Source organism: Aedes albopictus, chromosome 3 (assembly GCF_035046485.1).
Source record: "Aedes albopictus strain Foshan chromosome 3, AalbF5, whole genome shotgun sequence".
Classification (NCBI taxonomy): Eukaryota; Metazoa; Arthropoda; class Insecta; order Diptera; family Culicidae; genus Aedes; species Aedes albopictus.
Genome location: NC_085138.1, coordinates 31,585,696 through 31,600,583, shown reverse-complemented (window position 1 = coordinate 31,600,583; position 14,888 = coordinate 31,585,696). Strand labels below are relative to the sequence as shown.

At 38.0% G+C, this 14,888-nt stretch overlaps 1 protein-coding gene across 1 annotated transcript in view; it reads left to right on the top strand.

The window, feature by feature from the left end:
- Positions 1 to 14,888, top strand: part of LOC115253707 (protein tweety-2) — a 155,126-nt gene that overhangs the window by 105,368 nt on the left and 34,870 nt on the right. The window lies entirely within an intron of this gene.

Genomic DNA, 14,888 nt, shown 5'->3' with positions numbered 1-14,888 from the left:
TACACTGTACTCAAGAGAGTTTCTGGAGACTCTCAAACAAACATTAACCCTCTAATACCCAAATTTTTGATTTTGATCTAAATATCATTTTTCGTCATCTAAAATCGATTTAAACATGTTTTGGAAGATGATTCTTTTCAATTCTTGATTTCGTGAATTTCAGTTTTTGATTTTTCTAATTTTTATTTTTGAACATCCCCACACTTTTATATTTTTCCTGGAAGCCAATTTGGGGAACGGATTTTTTGAGATGAAAACATTTTGAGATTTTATGATTATTGTTGAAATATTAATATTTTAAATTTTTTTCACAGAAAATTTTATTTTCCGTGTAATTTTAAGGAAAATAATTTTAGAGTGTATTCGATTCCCTTAAACTATTAAACAAGGATAGAATGATTTGGGATAAATTTAAAATATGTTAATTGTAACGATTCAATACAAAATAAACAATGACTTCTAAAAGGTGACTAAAACACCAATTTTTCAATGATTTAAAAAAATGTAAATACGCTTTAAATACACCAAAAATCATTTTGAGATATACAGAACACTCCTAAATATCAGCCAAAAATATAAAAAAATTGATTTTTCACGAAATAAAAATTACAAAAATGCTCAAACTATACCCCGTCTAAAGGCGGGATTGGGTATTAGAGGGTTAAACGGATTACACATGGCTGTACGTGTATGAATTTCATTTAAACACACAAGTTATGCATGAAGATCCGATGACTTATGCTCAAGAAAGGTTTTAGAGAACCTTAATTAGTACCGGCGTACAAGGAGTGCAGAAATGATTATGGTACTTATGAAAGAGGCGCAGAAAGGCACTTCCTACAAGGGGCAAGCCCAAGATGTTCTTGACGATGAGGTGAAGGTAAAAGTCCTGGCAGAGGACTCAATATCTGCAAGTCACCGAAGGCGTATTTCAGGTGCTTCGACCAACGCCACTAGTCGTGGGGGAGGCCCCGTAAGGAACAAACTCTACAGGAATTGCGGAGAGGAAGGTCATATCGCCATGGAGTACAACTCAACACCAAATTGCCTGATTTGTACTGCTAACAGGGGCAACGCGACGGGTGGGCCAAAATGTCCAGGTACAAGTGGCAGACCCAACAGCCGATAATAGTGCATGTAACATAATTGAACCTTACTAATTATGAGGCCACACAAGAACAGTTGCGGACCCGTGCCTCAGTTCTACCGAAAATAATTACTAGGATTTCAAAAGATCATTTCCACGTCAAACTAAGACTTCACAATAGCGAAGATCAACGGGGTGTACTACTGTAATTGCTGTGCCTTCCCCAACCCAAGCAGCATTTTGATGATTAATGAGTTTTGTATGTAGAGCTTTAAGAACCGTCATAAAACTTTATACTATTAAGTTTGGTTTTATGATGATTCTAAGAAGCTCTTCTAGTCTAGCTGACTAAAAAATGTTACTTGGGAAGTGACCGATGAACCAGTTGTCACCCATACTAGATTCACTAACCAGTGCTCTGACGGTCTTGAGGCCCGTGGTCATCGATGGAGAGTTTAGTGCCTGGGCAGTCAACTAGGACAGTCGCTTGACCAATCCTGTAGCGATGCCTGTAGGGTAGTCATGGCAAAGACAAGAGGCTCGTTAGCACCCCTGAAGGGCTCCTCCGAGATGCGGCAGGAGTCCCGGGAAGTCTATGCCGGATCCAAGAGAGCTACTTCCGGAACAGGGTGCTTCGCTATGACTATATATATATATATATATATATATATGTATTGTGAGGCAAGCCCAATGATACACTGTGCCCAGGGCGTCGAGAAAATTTTCCCGACTGGAACGGGAATCGAACCCGCCGTCTCCGGATTGGCGATCTAAAGCCTTAACTACTAGGCTAACTGGAGAATACGAGGGTTGCCAGGCAGATATCTCACATAACAGAATCTTCAATCCCTGGCTCGTCCCTTTCCTAATATTTTGTATTTCTCTATCTACTTTCTACATTTTTTTCTTTAAATCGCTCTAATGATCGTGGGGCTAAACAGATCCCAGGTTTGCAACGTCGAATCTTATCTCAGAATTAGAACAAAACTCAATATCGCTCAATTTTTCAATTCCGATGCCTCCAGGAATACTTGCTGGATTGTTTCAGGAATTTATGCTGAGGTTTATGCGATGGATTTCCTGCTGAGATTGCTTCAGGAGTGGTTGTTGTAATTCTCCCAGAGCATTTATTATTCTTATGATTTCACCCCCACATTCCTATTGGATTTTTTTTTTTCTGCAATTTCTTCAGGAATGTCTGTATCTTCAGACTTTTCTCATGTGGTACCTACATAAGTTTTCTTTGGATTTTCTTCAGAAACAACTGCTGGGATTCCTCCAGAAATTCTTGCTGGTATCGCACCAATTATTACTTCTAGAATTACTTCGTAATACCACGAAGTAAATCTAGTAGCAATAATTTGTGCAATGAAACAACGAACTTATTCAGGAATTCCCTGAAGCTTCTTTCAATATTTACTCTTTTGTACCGGAGATGCATCCAGCGATTTCTACTGTGATTTCTCTGGCATTTTCTTCAAAAAATATCTATGGTTGCCTTCAGTTATTTCTCCACAAATTACTCAAACAACTTATCCAGGTATTCATCTGGGTATTTCTCCAGGATTTTTCAATTGAAATAGGTACCTATAAGGTGTCTTCTATTGTTTAATCCTCTTTGCATTCGTATTAAAATATCTCTTGGTACTTCTTCAGGAATTTATCTTGAGATTTCTTCCGGTATTCCTGCAAAGATTCTTTTAAAAGTTCTTGCTGAGAATTTCCCTGGAACTGAAGTTATAGCAAATACAGAGGACTTGAACAATGAATAGATACGTCTCATTTATTTGGTGACTCGAGATTTAATGATCTGACATTACATCGAATGACCCTATTCTGTTAATCATAGCCTACTAAAACTCCTACAGCTCGGCCATCCTGACATTCGCATCGACCCGATGTGCATTTAATTCATCTTTCATATCCCATACCTTTAAATTGACAGGATCAAAAACTCCTGTAAAGGGTAAACGAGTTAGCTGAATACCATCAACATCGCTTATAACGTAACGAAGTGTTTTTTTTTGACGAACTGCGCTTGTAGCTTAGATGAAGTGCCAGGCGTAACATGATGTGGTATGTAAACCAAGCCACCTTCTTGATACTGAGTATGAATTTTGCATCCAGAATCGTATTTCTTTTTATTATACATTTGAATTGATTTATTAATATCAATAGCCTTTTCTCTTATTTTTATCAAATCTCTTTCAACGTCTGTGTTTTCATTTATACTTTTTTCAATGATACTTATGGCTGATTTCATTTGATTAATTGCGAATAATAATTGCGACGGAGTATTACCTATCGATCTACAAAAGGTATTATTGATGAAAAGTTCAGCATCTAATAAAATTGGACCGAAGCCTCACGTAGGATTGCTTTCAATAAGTTTAGCAATTACTGGCGTCAAAACTCTTTTGAATCGTTCTACTTGACCATTTGCTCTTGGGCAAACGGTAGCTATTAATATATGCTTCACTTCATGTTCGTTATTGAATTCCTTAAAACTATTCGAAGTAAAGCAACTTCCACGATCTGAAACAATTTGATCTGCTATTGAATATGCATTAAAGTAATGTTTAAGATGTTTGATTATCTCACTTGTATTTGTAGTTTTACAAGGATAAAGTTTTAAAAATTTTGTAAAAGCGTCGACTACAACGAAAATATACTTGTAATTACAATTTCTGAGAGTTATTGGTCCATAATGATCAACGTGTACTGTATGGAATGGTTTGTTCCCTTTATCTACTATATTCAAATTACCATCTTTCTTGAAATTTTTCTTTGAATAAACTATACACTTTAAGCAATTACTTATATAGTTTTTTATCTGTTCTTTCATGTTCGGGAACCAGTATGACTTGTTAATTAGATCGTAAACTTTCTCTACTCCAAAATGTCCGAAATCATCATGATACATTTTTAGAATTTCATTTACCATGTTTTGTGGAACATAAAATAATACTTTGTGTTCTCTAGATTTTCTGTACACCACCCCATCTCGCAACTCAAAATTTTTGTCTTCTCTGTTTTCCAACTGAAGTCTTATCTCCTCAATCTTAGAATCTAACATCTGACTTGCTAATAACGCTCTCTCAAAACTATTATTTTCATTTCCCAAAGCACAGATAAATCGGCAAACTAGAAAAAGCATCTACGTGTTTCATGTTAGAAGAACTAAGATGAATAATATCATAGTCATATTCAGATAAGAAAAGTTCCCATCTGGCAACTTTGCATTGATGTCTTTTTTATTCGACGTTTCTTTTAATGCGATACAGTCTGTAACAATAGTGAATTTTATGCCTTGTAAATAAACATGAAATCTTTTTATACTATTTACTACTGCCAAAGTTTCAAGCTCGAAGGAATGTAATTTTGATTCATGAGAGTCTGTCCTTTTGCTATAATACATCACAGGATGCAAAATTCCATCTGGTTGTTACTGCATCAAAACACCTCCGAAACCAAGAGCACTCGCATCTGTGTGAAGCTCAGTTCTTGCAAAAGGAGAATATATTTTCAAAACTGGTTCTGCTGTGAGTTTTTCACGAAGAATTTCAAATGCTGTCATGCTGTTCACAAAACCTAAATTCTTTTTTATCTTTTTTGACCAAATCATAAAGAGGCTTAGAAATAACTGAAAAATTTGGAATGAGTTTTCTAAAATAACTTGCTAATTCAACAAACTTATGTACATCGTGAATATTCTTGGGAACTGGAAATGTTTTGATACATTCTATGTGTTTCTCACTGTGGGAATTTAGCTGATGGTTCTCCATGAGAATCGCCCAGCGCAGCGACCCGATACACTGCACGTCCGACGTGGTCAAATGCTGACCAAAGAAAGAGGAAGAGTCGTGGCCTGCTGTGATGTCGTCCGCAGCTGTCACTCGATAGCGTGGGCGTTACCCTGGGTGGGGAATGTGCGTGCGTTATCAGTTGTCTGTTGACATATTGGGGGATAAGACTCTAAACACACTGAGAGATGCTTACTTTCAGACATATAGGCACACACTCACTTGGACTTATCCCTTCAGAAGTAACATTGTATTCCAGGTGTGGTGACAAGTACCTTAGCAATAACGATTATACGATACACACTTCTGCATACGCGCACCTGCGTGGTGGGCCGACAACAAGCATACGCTCCGCGGCGCCGCACAATAATGATCAGTCTATTATACACACTCGAGCCAGCCACACGCGGTTACCACAAGTGGCGACGAGGATAAAAAAAAAAAAAAAAAAAGCGCGAGTAATGAAGCGATAAAATGAATCAAATCAAATGTTTTATGAATTAGTAATGCACATAATAAGTGGTTTTGTACTCCCGGTTGCAATAGGGGAAAATTGAAAAAAAAAATGGAAGAGCATGAGTGGGTGACGCCAATCTTGTCGCAACATGTCGGTGAGCAGTGAAAGTGGAATGTGAAAGAAAAGCTAAAATTTGCCTTTTCTGAAGCGATTGGGGTGCAGTGCACATGTGATTGAATTAAATGGCTTGCATCTCGTGTTGTCATGTTTGTCGGTTCCGTTGAGGTAAAATACGGAAGATTTACAACAGAAAAAAGCCGAGTGCAAAGTGCAAGTGATGATCCGGAGCGGAATTGTGCCGTAAACGTGAGGTGGAGGTTTGTATCAGATACAAACATCTATTGTACGTACATCTAAAAGGTATGTAGTTATTGACACTTTGTTAAGTCTTCATGCGGTCGCTTCCGTGTACATCAAGTAATTTTCTTCGAATGTGTGAACAGCGCTCAAGTCGAAGCGTTCCCTTGAAATTATTGCCAGTGCGTGAGACGATATGATGCGCTTGGACCTTGGTGTTTTATGAATTATGTAGCATCGCATCAATGATGTGTTATTTTACGGTGAACCATGAAAACACTCTTTGTGTAATAGTACAAACTTATTGATGAAATCGGCGATTGAACGAAGAGGTGATAATCAGAAGAAATTGAGATTTGTGAAAAAAAAATGCTTATGGCTTTAGTACTGGTCAATGATATTCGCAGCCGATCGGTGGTTGAACCCGAGGTTCACTATACATTTACAATTTACTTTAAATTAAATTGTCCCAATAGCAGAGTAATGTCGTTTTCGTTTTTGATTCAGTTCCAAACTGGGTTGCAACAGTTGCAACTTCAACCCGACTCAGGCTCGATTGGGCTGAAATTTGTTTGACGTTTGTTTGTTTACACATTTTCCACCGATCCAGTTCCAACCCAGGTTCAAAAACGAATTCGACATAAGTGTTAACAATGTCATTGTAAATGTGTATGGTATTTGCATGACTTGATGAATGGTTGTAACAAAAATTAGAGGAAGGCGGAACAGTAAAAAAAAAAAAAATCGAGAACGGTGCCTGCAGAGCACCTTGCCAAACGGTAAGACAACCCTTGAAAAAAAAAAAAACAATCTTTAGCATCTCCACGGTTGTCTTGGCTATTAAATTTTGTTAGTGAAGTAGAATAAGATGTGAATCTCACTTATGGCTGGTTATTGGAGATTTGTGGAATACTGTGATTAAATTCACTATTGTGAAAGGCTGCGTCGGTGTGAAATAGTATATTAAATTGCGATTTCTTATTTATTCTTCATCAAGACAACTGTTTTAATATTTGAAAAATAACGCCGAATCAACAATATTCCAATTTACGAGCCGATTTTATGAATGAATTTTGACAGGGGGTAGCGTCCAATAACTCGTGAAAATCAATACCATCATCAACATTGTAGTCACTTCGTAAAATGGCTCATTATGCGTAACAACACTTCGTTTGCGGTTCCGTCTTTTTAGCACTAACAATGTTCCTTTTTACTATGTTTTTTTCGGTGCAACTTGTCACCTCATTTGTACCAGCAGAAAGGCAGTTATTATCATATGTATTTGCCAGTATCTCAATGTACCCATACTGCCCATAAATCCTTCTAGTCAGTGTCGACTTAAAAATGCTTTGAATTCTCGCTAGTATTTGCAATTTTGTTGATGTTCTTCGTTAGAAAAGTGATTGACTGATAATTCCACATCGACTGTTAAACTAGTGTGTAAGCCCATAATTATGGAATGGAATTTATTGGTAGAGCATAGATATTGTGATTGAATTCACTGAGATGAATGTAGATGATGTGATTAAATTCACTATCATGAAGCGAAATGTGCAACCGCAAAAAGTATTTGAGGATATTCATTGAGAACAAAAGAAGCTGTGATTAAATTCACTCAGAGCGTAATGAAGGCTGTGATTAAATTCACTGACATGGAGAAAAGTGAGAAACCAAGCAGAGGACAAAACTCATCGAGCACATATAACCGAAGGGGTAAACGCATGGATAGCAAAGCCATGCTGAGGAAGACGGGTTCAGCTCCCGGTCGATCCGTGACTTTCATGAACCTTGGAGAATCTTCGTGTCTGCCACACGGTGTACTCATTCGAAGTGGTTGTAGGCAGAAGGGGCTCTTAGTTGGTGGCTGTAGAGGCGCTCATTGATCACTAACTGAAAAGCGGGAGTTGCTCAGTCGGGACGTTATCTTCTAAACGAAACTCATCTATATCATTTATTTATCAAGTTCATGGTAACACTGAGACAACAATTTGCGGTCATAATACTCGATTTGCAGCTGCAACTCTCCAAAGTCGGTAACGCTCAACGTTCGCTAGATCACGCTCCACCTGGTCCGCCCATCTTGCTCTCTACGCTCCATGACTTCTTCTACCAACCAGATGATTACTAAACAGCAGCTTTGCAGGGTTATTGTCCGGTATTCTTGCAACATGCCCTGGCCACCGTATCCGTCCAGCTTTGGTCACTTTCATAATGTTGGGTTTACCGTAGAGTACAGTGGTTCATCCCTTTACCGCCACACACCGTTCTCCTGCACGACACCAAAGACCGTCCTTAGCACACGTTGCTCGAAAAATCCGAGTGTTTGCATGTCCTCCTCGAGCATGGTCCATGTCTCGTGTCTGGAGAGAACCACCAGTCTTATAAGCGTACGGGGGTAAACCAGTTTCTTATGGCCGCAGTAGGCGTGACTTCTACTGTGCCTTGGCATTTCACTGCTCACATTATTGTTAGCCGTTAGCAAAGAACCGGGGCAGAGGAATTCTTCTACCATCTCGAAAGTATCTCCGTCTATCTTAGCATTGCTGCCGAGGGATGTTCTGTCTCGCTCAGTTCCACCTACCAGTATGGGCTTTGTTTTAGTCGCGCTCACCACCAGTCCAACTTTTGCTGTTTCACGTTTCAGGTGGGTGTACAGTTCCAAATATTTTCCATAACATCCGCAAAACAGACAAATTGGTCGGATTTACTGAAGATCGTACCCCGGCTGTTGAGCCTGGCTCGTTGCATTACACCTTCCAGGGCGATGTCGCAGTCTCCGTTGATATTCGATGAACTGGATAGTTCAACCGACGAAACTCATTGAGAGTGAATAGAGTTGTGATTTAATTCATCAAGAATGAAGAAATGGTTGTGATTCAATTCACTGACATCAAGAACAAGAATGCAGCTCGATGACAAACAAATGGTTAAACTCGCTGGATGATTTGTGATTAAATTCACTGAGGGTTTATAGAAGGTTAAGATTAAACTCTCTGCCATGGAGAAAACAGGAAGACGAAACTTTTTAGGAAAGATTCAAGGTGACGTAATTAAGGAGGCATTCGATGACTCCTTGAATGTCCACTTACCCATATGCGGCAGTTGTGTGAAAATTAGTTTTGTCTAAAAGCTTAAAATCAATTTTTCAGTAGAAATCCGAAATGAATGCAAATGTAACGCTCAACTCTACGTAGCTTCTGGAAAACGGTAAAACCGTTTTTAGTAACGCCTATATGATTTTAAACAGGAAAACTGCGTATGAATAGTTGATGTTTGCTTTTACCATCATTCAAGTTTTTGAGCCATAAGGCGAAAGAGTTATTAGAAAAAAAAGTTTGTAGAGTTCGAGAAGTTTGAAGTTTGAAGAGGCTGGAAAAGTTCTGTAAGTTTGAGAAGTGGAAAAAGCAAAAGTGAAGGAGACTACACAATTCTACCATTTTGTGAACAAGGTAGACCGAGTTTTTATGTCGATTCCGTGTCCGTTTTGAGTAAATTTCAATACAGAACCTACCAAAAGTAGATTTGTCACCATAGCGGCAGTACCAAGAAACAGAGGAGAGGAGCGAAAGCTACGTAGTCCATCCTTAAGCCACTTTGAACTGTAGGAAGTCGTCATTACTAAGGGATCCAGTAGCGATGAGTAGTCCTGTGTGGTATCCATTACGTACGCCAGCACAAGGAGGGAGTTGAGTACAGTAATGGTGACGTGCGGCAAGACAACAGAATTCCTATCGACAACTTCAGGATAGATTGACGAGGTGAGAAATAAGTAAGAAATGCTAGCCGTAAAAATAGCTGTTGTTGTTCGTGAAGTGTTGTGCATTTTTATTTACATAGCACGAGAACTACATGCCAGAATGTTCAAAAGACTTGAAGGTTTTGCCTTAATCATTCAATTGTACCATAAATTAGTTTTTTCCAAGCCAGGATAGAATAGAGCCATGAACGATGTTGGGGTGATTGAAAAAAAATCAGGTGATACAAGTTTTAAGTAGAAAATCAATCTTTCAAGTGTTCAAATCTTTTCAGCGTATTAAGAAATCGTGAAGCAGTTGCAAGCAAGTGAGTAAAACGGTGATTGAACGTACAAAATACGCTGTTCATGCATTCACAGTATATTGAAAGAAAATGTTGGAATCAAGTTGATCGTAAAAGAACTGCAAACCTTGAGAAAAAAATAACACTCAAGAAGTAAGAAGTGTAAATCGATTTACAGGAAATCACGTTCAAAAAAAAAATGACAATACTGTGCATATCATAAAACTGACATGAGATCCATTGTAAATGCATGTCTTCCTTTGTTGTTCATGAAGTCACCAACTCGCGATATTAAACAAGTCTATAGATTCAGAGCCCACTGCAAGCATGGCGTAGAAAAATGATTGGGTATGTAAAAGAAAAAAAAAGATTCGCAATCGATTTTATTGTTTCTATTGACTTGTAAGAACATTGATCACTGCAAACAATGTTAACTAAATGTAGTAAGTTAACGAGTTCTTCACTTACCAGAAATGATCGTTTTAAATGTTCTACTATTCTAGACAACGAAGAGTGGCAATAGCTGATAATTAAACTCGTAATTTTTAGGCTGAAAGGTTTTCTGGAGGCAGAGAACCAACCCCAAATAAACAGTCAATTAATGGGCTTAGCCATAGTTATGAATTCAATCTGATTGTAGAAAAGGTGAGAGGAAGCTGATTCCTTGACATTCATCGCAATTTGAAAAGAAAAGCAAGACATGACTACACTTTTATTGTGTAGGCGTACTATGAGTTCAGATTAATAAAATCATTAGGTATACAATCTGCTAGCGTCTGATAGGTTATGTGAGGTCACCACAGAATTATTTAAGTTCAATGTTCAGTTGTAGATTAAAGAAAGGGGGATGTGGTGACAAGTACCTTAGCAATAACGATTATACGATACACACTTCTGCATACGCGCACCTGCGTGGTGGGCCGACAACAAGCATACGCTCCGCGGCGCCGCACAATAATGATCAGTCTATTATACACACTCGAGCCAGCCACACGCGGTTACCACACCAGGTATTCTACTTTAGATTTAAGAAACCTACATTTAGCTAATTGTAATTGCAAATGATTTTCAGCTAAAATTTCAAAACCTGTTAAAGCACCATGTAATGTTCTTCTAAAGTTTCAGTTGCTATTATTATGTCATCGATGTAAATTCTTATTACCCCCTTTTTAATCAAATCTTTAAAAATTGTATTTATAAATCGCATAAATGCTAAAGGTGCATTACACAAACCAAAAGGAACTCTCTTACATTCAAATTGACCCAAATGACATACAAACGCCGTATATTTTTGAGAATTTTTATCTATCAAAACATGGTGATATCCACTTTTAAGATCCAAAGTGTTAAAATACTTTTTATTTCTTAAACTATCCAAATGGTCTTCAATATGAGGAAGTGGATACCTGTCTTTGACTGTTATTTTATTTAACTCCCTATAGTCTACGCACATTCTCCAAGAACTATCTTTTTTTTTAACCAACACTATTCTACTAGCGAATGCTGAATTACTTTCTTGAATCACTCCTTCTTGTAAAAGTTTATTGACTTGTGATTCAACTTCTTACTTCTGCGCATTGGATAAACGTCGTGGAGGAAAATTAAATGTTTTATTATTTTGCAATTCAATTTTCATGGTGTACGCATTTTTAGGTTTTACTGGTCGAATTGCATTTTTGTACACATCGTTAAAAAGAGATTTGATTTCTGACATATATTTGAAAGGAATGCTAGTGTCACCAATATCTAACTGATCTACATCAGTATGCAAGAAAGTGTTTGGGCTTACCTCAACATCATGAATTTTTGGTCGAAAATCCACCTCTTTTTCAATCACGTTCAAAAGTTTTGCATTTTCTTCATGCTTTTTTCCAAATACAATCGCGTCACCGTCATATTCAGCCAACAAGTTATTAGCTCTTACAAAATCCGACCCCAAAATGCACATTGGTTCCATGGTTGAATCTTTTACAATTTTGAACTGCAATTTGTAAATAAAATTATTAATTACAATTTCTGTATCAAATGTCCCTAAAATGTCAATTTTTGAACCATTTAGACCTGAGAATATTTGTTTTGAAAATTTGGAAACCTGAATTGAATTAGGAACAACACTACTTATAATCAAACAAATAGGACTACCTGTATCAAAAAGTGTTATGCATTCCCTATAGAAACTTGAAAATCTAACTAAAATTTTGAAAAATGATTTTACCAGAATATTCCTACCTCTAAACTCAATACTACCTCGAGATCGCTCTAAATCAACAGCATCGCTTCCTCCGTAGATTGGGTTCCCTTCTACAGCCGAAACAATTGATCGCTTCTCCATAAAACGTCCGTCTGTTTGTCGATGTTCATCACGTCTTGCATACTGCTGACCGCCAGATCTTTCTCCACTGTTAGCATCTTTACTGTAGCTTTGTCGAAAACTACCTTCACCTGTACCACGTTGAAATTGTCGTCCATCATTTCTAAAGCACATCCTTGCAAAATGTCCACGTTCTCCACAGTTAAAACAACTTCGAACATACATCTTCGACCGCATATGATTTTGAGAATCGTTTGAAAAATGTTCACTCCGCACTGATTTTGGTTTTCGTGTCGTAAAATTGCTTCCAACAGCGTATCTACAGATGTGTATCCAGCAGTACTTAACACCAGTCTCAGTTGAGAGTTCGGAATTCCATGTATAACGTATTTGGTAATTGCCGCATCACCGAGGTTCACCATCCTTGCTTTAGCCACGACATCGTAAACGAAACTTTCGTATGATTCGTTGAATTGCTTTACCCGCTTCATCAGAACATTGTGTATATCAACTTCATCGGTTCTTGATGGAAACGCCCGTATTATTCTCCGTTTAAAATCTTCCCAATCGCCAACGTTTTCTTCAAGACCTTCAAACCACATTCTTGATACCGATCCCAGCCGCATTGTGGCATAATGAAGTACTGCCCGTTCTTCCCAGCCATACAAACTCGCCAAACCGTCGATTCTTCTCAACCACTTTTCCAAAACTACCTTCTCAGGAACAAATTCAGGAATTAGACTACGAACATCCTCAGGGTGTAAAAACATTGGAGCATTGCTTGTACTCGTTCTGCCAACCACCATCCTTGAGTTACTTCCAGCTCCACCCCCAATATCATCATCTTGCGTTGTAACATCTCCGCGATCACCAACAATCATCAAATTGACTTCGGCTCGCGTTTCGCTTTCAGTTCTCCCTGGATTCATTTTTCCGGTAAATCTTTGTTTAATTCGATCGCCTTCAACTTTTGAAAATAAAATTTCAGCCTCTGATCGTCTCGGGAAATCGTGTTTGTTCTTTATCCCACTACTGAATTGAAGTTATTGCAAATACAGAGGACTTGAACAATGAATAGATACGTATCATTTATTTGGCGACTCGAGATTTAATGATCTGACATTACATCGAATGACCCTATTCTGTTAATCATAGCCTACTAAAACTCCTACAGAACTAAAATTTTTTCTCATGCCATTCTTACAGGGATTCCTCCATGAATTCTCCAGATATTTTCTCAGGACTTAACAAAAAAAATTTATAAGGATTTTTTCCAGAAATTTTATCTGGAATTCTATAGAATTCCAACAGGAATTCCTCCAATGATGCATCTAAGAAAACAACTATAGAAATGTTTCCATCAATTCTTTGGAGATGGCTTGATTCATTTCTTCTCAGAAATAAATCAAGGCATCTATCCGGGAACTCTCTTAGAATGAGTCAGTACAGAAATTACTAATGAGATATCTATCGGAATTCCCATGAAGATTCTTCTTCGGGTAATTTCTCCAGGAATTCTTCCAGCAATTCCTCTTGAAACCATTGAAAGGTTTCCCTATGGATTATTCCATAGAGATATCCCCAAAGGTTTTTCCCGGGGTTCCTCTATGAATTTCTCCAGAGGATCCTTTAGGAATTGTGCTTATTATAGTGATAAGAATTATTATCCGTTACTGGCGTAATCGCTCCCAGTATTGATAGTGTGTCATGGACACGTGGCAGGGACTGTTTTTTGCTTAGAACAGCTGCGCTAACCGGCACCGTTGCCGTCTGCTATCTTATGTTGACTACAATTACTAGTCTCAAGAAGACAGTGTTCAACAGGCACTTTTTAACTCTTCATTCTACAGAGTTTTGGATTACTTGGAGAATTCCTTCTGAATTCTGAATGAACCCAGAACTAATTACGACATAGCATCTAGCTAAACAGAGAAAACCTGCACTCCGGGTACAACTAACGTTGATTTTTTCCCCAGTTCCAATCTGCGTACCATACTCCACTTAGCTTCAATTAAATTGTTGGCATTTATTTATGTTCTCTTCGGATTAGTTTTCCCCTTTCTCGTAGTGCAAAGCCACGTCCAACCAACGTACCACCAGCCAGCATCTTATCATCTTTACTCTGGCTGTTCGCTTCGCGGGAGCGTGATCATTGTGACTGCATAATTGTAAAAACAGGGACAAAAACATGACGGCTCCGGGCAACTAACCTCTAGCTGCCGTCAGAAGAGTATGAGTTCCGACGAGGCATCATTATGGTACTGTTTCATTGGAGAGATGCTGGTTGATGGTTACAGAGCAAACCGAAGTGCAGTCGACCCCTCCCCGGAAAATAAGTAGTATGAAGGAGATGACTTGATTTTTTGCTTTTCTCGTACCGAAATGCATTGAGAGGAAATGAATTCAAAAGTCTCAGCTTGATAAAGAGAAATTACTGTATGTACACTTACATGTACGTTAAGTATGTATGTATGTGAGTGTTGTAGTGAATCTCAATTGACGATCGATCACTCGATATTATTGCATAATTTTCCGTAATATTTGAATAAAATTGGTCTAGTCGTACTGGAATAACATTCATTTTGGTGGGATGGTTTATCTAAAATAAATGGACATGCCGAAGTACTAACCTTATCATGTAATCATAGTGTATGTATAGATGTAAACATTTGGTTTACTTTGGTAACTTTTGGTTAAGGTTGAGAAGATAGCCAAAATGATCTTAACTACAGAACCACTAGTCCGATTTTGTTCAAATCTTGAGGCATTACATGGTACTTTATGGCATTTCGTGACACAACCTCGAACTTTAAGTGTACCGTACCTTTACCGTAG